Source organism: Palaemon carinicauda, chromosome 18 (genome assembly GCF_036898095.1).
Source record: "Palaemon carinicauda isolate YSFRI2023 chromosome 18, ASM3689809v2, whole genome shotgun sequence".
Classification (NCBI taxonomy): Eukaryota; Metazoa; Arthropoda; class Malacostraca; order Decapoda; family Palaemonidae; genus Palaemon; species Palaemon carinicauda.
This window is the reverse complement of record NC_090742.1, coordinates 47,818,287-47,825,922: the sequence shown is the minus strand read 5'-3', so window position 1 is coordinate 47,825,922 and position 7,636 is coordinate 47,818,287. Positions and strand designations below refer to the sequence as shown.

General features: G+C 33.0%; 1 long non-coding RNA gene across 1 annotated transcript in view; it reads left to right on the top strand.

Annotated features, from left to right (window-relative positions):
- Positions 1–218: 218 nt before the first annotated feature.
- LOC137657063 (uncharacterized) overlaps positions 219–7,636 on the top strand; it is a 124,001-nt gene continuing 116,583 nt past the window's right edge. Inside the window, exons 1-2 of the long non-coding RNA XR_011047094.1 lie at positions 219–333; positions 658–766. This is a non-coding gene — a long non-coding RNA (uncharacterized lncRNA). The remainder of the gene's footprint in view (positions 334–657; positions 767–7,636) is intronic.

Genomic DNA, 7,636 nt, shown 5'->3' with positions numbered 1-7,636 from the left:
TTTTACAAAAATAACTATCAAAGTAGGCCCTAACCCTAAATCAAGAGTAAAATTCATGGTTACTAGGTTGGACAGGGGCTGGGCCTTGGTGGGCTTCCCTTCATTATAAATGTTTTCTTGCTATTTTCACATTTTTGGAGGGTGGGTGGTAGGAATGTTTTTTCTCACCGTGTATAGCAATGTTTTTTTTTTATTATTTCAGAGGTAAATTCTTGTGCTTTACAGGAGCTGGAGCCGACATTAAGCATCAGGGTCCCTCTTTTGCTGCGTGCTTGTAAGATTCTTTGCAGTAGGAGAGGATATTTACAACACTACGAAGAATCAGGATACATGGTAAGTGTGATTTTTTTTATTTTATTTCATCTACTTTATTAAAAAAAGGAGGTCACAGCCAAAAACAAGGACTAGTAATCATTGATATAATTATTTAAAAAAAAAAATTACAATCAAAGTAGGCCCTACGCCTAATTCAATATAATAAAATACAGGGTTACTAGGTTGGGCAGAGGTTGGTCTTTGCTGGGGCTTCCACCCTTCATTGTAATTGTTTTCTTGCTATTTTCAAATTTTTGGAGGGTGGGTGGTTGGATTGTTTTTTCTCACCGTGTATAGCAATGTTTTTATATTGTTGTAAAGCTAAATTCATGTGCTTTACAGGAGTCAGAGCCGACATTGGCCATCGGGGTCCCTCTTTTGCTGCCTGCTTGCAAGATTCTTCGCAGTAGGAGAGGATATTTACAACAGTACGAAGAATCAGGATATATGAGTAAGGGAGTCGAAGCCAAATGCAAAGGCCTAGTAATCATTGACTGATTTATTTAAAATAAATAAAAATCACAATCCAAATAGACCCTAAGCCTAAATCAATAAAGTAAAATACATGGTCACTAGGTTTGACAGGGGTGGCCCTTGGTGGGGCTTTCACCCTTCATTGTAATTGTCTTCCTGCTATTTTCACATTTTTAGCGGGTGGGTGATGGGAATGTTTTTTCTCACCGTATGTGTGTAGACATATATATATATATATATATATATATATATATATATATATATATATATATGTATATAGGTTTCCGATATAAGTATTTCTCCTATATTTTCATGTTTCCTTTCTTGTAATTACAAACTCTTATATACCATTTTATATCTGAATAAATTATCTAGAAGATGGTATGGTTGAGAACCCTTTGTGTTATATTTGAAATACATACGATAAAATATAAAAAATTCGTTATTGCTTAACTTCACCTAACGATAGCTGCAATTTACATTTCTTTTTTTCATACTTTTGACAACTGCATAAGAAAGGTAGATAAATGTTTAAAAAAAAAAAAAAAAAAAAAAATTATTCCAGAAATAAATTAGGTATAACTGATAAGAAGAAACTTTTTCAATCGGCGACTTGCGCTAAAGAAAGTAAGGTTTACAATATTTACATTTCACCTATTTTTTTATGTTTCCTTTCTTCTAATTACAAACTCTTATATACAATTTTACAGCTGAATAAATTGTCTATAAGAAGGTATGGTTTTCAAGTTTCTGTGATGAGAACCTTTTGTGCTATATTGAAATATATATGATAGAAGATAAAGTATTTCGTTATCGGCTAACTTCACCCAACGATGTATTTATAATTCGTTTTTTTTTTTATACTTTTCATAACTGTTTGAAAGACTTCAGTCATTTTCCAAGGTAATGAGACTAAATTGACCTGTCTATTACTTGAATTAAGGCTGTCAGTTCAAACTTACCGCAAATATTACATGTTGAACAGGCTGACATAAGTCTTTTTTATATTTTTTTATATGAAAGATGTGTTTCAATGTTATTACTGCTCATAATTTAAGAAAAAAAAAGTTCATTACTTCTTATATAGCTTATTGATTACCTTATTTCCTTTGTTCATTGCACAATAATAATAATAATAGCGCACCAGAAAAATCTGGGCTCATTGACCTAAATATAAAATCTGTTTGTATTATGGGGTTTATCGTTAATTAATTTTAGGAAATGAGTGAATCTATATTGGATCTACGCAAGAAAAGTATTTCTTGGAAGAGACAGACACAGTATGTTGATGTGTATTTGGGCGTGGGTTTTACACAATTGGCTCTGTTTGTGTCTACTTACAATTAAGTAATTTACGTGGCATTTAAATTGGATCTGTATCTTGTTCTCTGGAAAACTAATTGATAAAATAAGAAAAGGCATATCACTTCAAAATTAGCATACGAGTTGGGACTCGCCCACATCACTATTCTGCTTGATATTTTTATTTAGAGTATAGAGTAACGGTAAATTCCTTCTGACTTGGCAAATTGGATTTCATTCTAGTGATTCTGGTTTATTCAATGCTAATCATGTTTGGGTTTGAGCGGAAACTTCCGATATTTTGCCCTCGGGGCAAAACACGAAATTAAAAAATAGCATCGCCTCTGTTTGGGAAAGCATTGAACTGCTTTATATAGAGTTGAAAAATTGATTAGATTGCATAAAGAACAGAGTTTCTGAATTGAAGAGTGTCGATTGCGCGCACGCTCTCTCTCTCTCTCTCTCTCTCTCTCTCTCTCTCTCTCTCTCTCTCTCTCTCTCTCTCTCTCTCTCTCTCTGTAACAAATAAACCACATTCCAACAAGAAAGGAAAATGTCCTAGATCTAGTATTTGTGAACGAGGCGAATTATGTTAAAGAAATAATAGTGTATTACACGTGAATTTCGGACCACAATGTCATAGAATTAATAGTCCATTCCAAAGCAAGTGATCGGAGAATTGATCAAAGCACAAAACGTTGGAAGGATATGGAAAATATCATTTTTATAGTAAGAATATAAAATGGTCAGAAATAAATGAAGAACTGAATAAAGAATGGAAAAATGTATTTGTAAGTGATAATATACAGGTAAATACGGACATACTGTACAAAATACTGGAGAAAATTGTTGAAAAATATGTACCGAAAAAAAAAAACAATAAACAAAAGACATGCATACCAAGAGACAGAAGGATCTTATTTCAGAAAATTAGAAAGTGGAAGAAAAATCTTGCAAAAGAAAAAAATGTGTGGAAAATGATGGAAATAGAATGTAAGATAGAAAATGCAGAACTAAAGATTATACAGTCAAAGGAAAAGGAAAAGAGGGACTTAGAAGAAAGGACACTTCAAAATATAAAAAAAAAACCCCAAGTACTTTACTGCTATGCAAAAAAGATGAATAAAGGGAGATTAGAAATAGGCCCTCTAAGAATTGAAGGATGGCTAACGAATGAAAAAAAGGAAATATGCAACATATAAGCAGAAAAATACAAGAGTGAGTTCACGCCAAGAATTGCGAATGAGAATAATGAAACAGAAATGAGAGAAGAAAATGTTGAATATCTAACGGATATAGATATTAATGAAGCAGATATTGTCAAGGCTATAAACGAAATTAAAAATGGATCAGCAGCCGGACCAGATGGAGTTCCAGCGATTTTGTTGAAAAAAAAAAAAACTGCAAACACTATCGCGAAGCCGCTTGCAATACTGCTAAGATAAAGTGTAGATATGAGCGAGATATATGTTAAACATAAATTAGCTTATATAACCCCTATCTTCAAAAGTGGATCAAGACTAGAGGCAAGCAATAATAGACCTGTTAGTCTAACATCACATATTATGAAAGTGTATGAGAGGGTAATAAAAATTAAAATAATGGATCATTTGGTTAAAAATAATTTGTTTAATATAGGTCAACACGGTTTTGTGCCCGAAAAAAGTACAGAAACCCAACTGATAGCACACTATGAAAACATATACAAAAATATGGTAAATGAAAAAGACACAGATGTGATCTATCTAGATTTTGCAAAAGCCTTTGACAAGGTAGATCATAATATATTAGAAAAAAAAATGAGAAAGCATAATATTATGGGAAGATAGGAAAATGGGTAAAAGAATTCCTGCAAAACAGAAAACATATAGTGGTTGCAAATGACGAGAAATCAGATGAAGCTCAGGTAATATCTGGCGTGCCACAAGGTACGGTATTAGCTGCACTGCTGTTTGTTATTATGATCTCAGACATAGACTGTTATGTTGAAAACTCTGTAGTGAGAAGTCTCGCCGATGACACAAGAATGAGTAGAGAAATTACTTGTGATGAAGATAGGAACTCACTATAAAGAGATCTAAACAAAATATATGAATGGGCGGAGATAAATAGGATGGTATTTAACTCCGATAAATTCGAATCAATGAATTATGGAAACAGAGAAGGAATGGTATATGCATACAAGGGACCTAATAACGAGACAATCACAAACAAGGAAGCAATTAATGACCTTGGTTTAATGTTAAATAGGAATATGTTAGGCAACGACCAAATAGCAACACTGTTGGCTAAATGTAAAGCAAAAATGGGAATGTTATTCAGACACTTTAAAACAAGAAAAGCTGAACACATGATTATGCTTTACAAAACTTATGTACGTAGTACACTCGAGTACTGCAATGTGATATGGTACCCACACTACCAAAAGGATATTGCACAAGTAGAGAGTGTACAAAGGTCCTATACTGCTAGAATAGAAGAAATTAATGACCTTGACTACTGGAAAAGACTGCAATTTTTAAAACTATACAGTCTAGAAAGGAGAAGAGAACGCTACATGATAATACAAGCATGGAAGCAAATAGAAGGAATTACTGAAAACATCATGGAACTAAAAATATCAGAAAGAGCAAGCCGAGGTAGATTAATAGTGCCAAAAAATATACCAGGAAAACTAAGGAAGGCGCACAGAACATTAATCCACCACGCACCAGCATCGATAATGCAGCGACTATTTAATGTGCTGCCAGCTCATCTAAGAAACATATCAGGAGTGAGCGTAGATGTGTTTAAGAATAAGCTCGATAAATACCTAAGATGCATCCCAGACCATCCAAGACTGGAAGATGCAAAATACACCGGAAGATGCATTAGCAACTCTCTGGTGGATATACGAGGTGCTTCACACTGAGGGACCTGGGGGAACCCAATCAAAAAATAAGGCAATAAGGTAAGTCTCTCTCTCTCTCTCTCTCTCTCTCTCTCTCTCTCTCTCTCTCTCTCTCTCTCTCTCTCTCTCTCTCTCTCTCTCGTTGCAAAATTGATAAGCTTGCATTAAGAAGAGAGCTTTTAACAAAATAGTAGATATTTCTTTCTCTCTCTCTCTCTCTCTCTCTCTCTCTCTCTCTCTCTCTCTCTCTCTCTCTCTCTCTCTCTCTCTCACACACATACATAACCTTAGTCCAAAATAGTTTTGAAATGCAAAGATAAACACTGCTATATCTTTTCACAGACTCCAAATACCACCATCATGAATAAACAATACGAACGTCTCTTTAGAAAGTTTGCATTTGATCTGCAAGGAGAACGAAGGGAAGTGCAATCCTAATTTCAAGGAATATAGCTGGAGAACTAAGTGATGTGCTTCCAGCAGACTGGCCCAATCTGGAGAAAACATTTATCCCCTCAATAAAATCATGATCAGCTGGCCCAAGTAGAAGACCAAGAGTTGAAAAAACTTTATTATGAGTGTTATAGCCTTTTTAATCTTTCTGATTTAGCAATGGGGCTAACTTTACGGGTGAACAATAGAAACTTCTTGCAAAATTATTTCAATAAGCAGTGAACAAAAATAAGAAACCTTATACAAAACATTCATTGATTTTCCATTCCATTTACTTAAAAATTTCTTTTCATGGCATGCAAGTTTTATCAGGCACCTTTCCCTCCAAAACCTCTGACAAACTTTGCTAAAAAATCATCAACATTTTTTAAGTTACCAAATCTAAAAAAAAAAATCATATAATTCAGCACTTTTTTATGATTATTGTGTTTATTACTGTTGATGGGAAGAGTTTGTTAATGAAAATATCTAGTGTTTCTTTATAGAAAAACTGACTAGATTTTAAGGGATGATATGAAGATAATATTAATGTCGAATCATAAAGCTTCCGGATCTTTAGGAACTGAACAAATAGCAAATAATACAATTCCATGAAACAATATTGTGAATTAGAATATGTATCATTCAGTCTATTTCTTTGAAATTAAAAGATATGTTTATCTTTAATCTAATTCCTAGAAAATTTAAATGCGTCTCGCTTTGGGTTGTAAATCTTATATATATATATATATATATATATATATATATATATATATATATATATATATATATATATACACACACACACACACACACACATATATATATATATGTATATATATATATATATATATATATTTAGATGTATATACAGTATATACGATATATATATATATATATATATATATATATATATATATATATATATATATATTTATATATATATATATATATAAATATATATATATATATATATATATATATATATATATATATATATATTTATAATATAAATATTTAAATATCTATATATTCATATATATATATATATATATATATATATATATATATCCTAATCCTTATATGCATAAAATGTGTTTTGTACATCGAAATTGATTACCTTTTTAAAAGTACTATGACTGTCATGAATTAGAGGGCGCGATTACTGAACTCTGTTGTACGTAACGTGTCCCTAGTCTTATAAAGTGATGTGTTTGATAGTATATTTCCATCACAGTGGAGAATTCCACAAAACCTAACAATTCAGCATATTGATAGAGCAGCATTGCATCTTACTTGCCAAGGGTCAGTAAGTACCATTTGAGTGATTGTTAAACTAGGTACTGACCTGATAGTACCACCTGTGTACAAGTTTATTCACAAACCATTTTGTAATATAGTGAAAAACCCCATGTTCTGATGTCTCATTATCCATTGACATGAGACATAATTGGTGTCAGGTGTACAAATACGTTTGTTTGTGTATGCTGTGAGCGAAGTTATTTTTAAGGCCGGTAAAATAAAAGTTCAAGATGCCTAGATATGCGAGAACTAACATAGCAGGCACTGCTAGTTTGGGTGAAGAAAACGAAGGAGCAGTTAGTTATAGTGATGCCGATGAAGAATATAGATGAGAACAACGATCAGAGGACTTAGAAAATAAGTTAGATAACCTAGCCGAGATAATAAACAGATACTTAGTTGAATGAGAAGAGGAGCGGCACGCAACCACAGCATATCCGACGTACATGAAGTTCAAATGTACACAAGTGTAAACACATGGAGAGCCGAGTGAAGATATGCTAAACTTTGTAGTTAGAAAAATGCCAGAACTCCAGGAAAGTGATAGGTCTTTTGATGATCAGCGGTCTAATGAAGGGTTTCAATCAATCGAAGTGTTTTTGAGAGACTTTGAAGTAGCCTCATATGGGTGGTCAGAAAGAGAAAAAGCAATTCAAGTAATTAGGTTGCTGAAAGATGGCCCGACAATAGAGGTAATGTGTTGGCCACAAGACAGTTTAAAAAGTTATACTGAAATAAAACAAAGTTTAATTGAGAAATATGCCTTACCCGATGCTGAAAAAACGGATTTTGAGCAAAGTGAAAGATCTATTTATGGGTGAGAGGGCCATGTCATCCTGATTGAAGGGTTCCTTTAGGTAACCTTCTAAGGGACATTTGCTACAGTGATACTCCCAGAGAAATAAACCGAAGGTTTCCAGG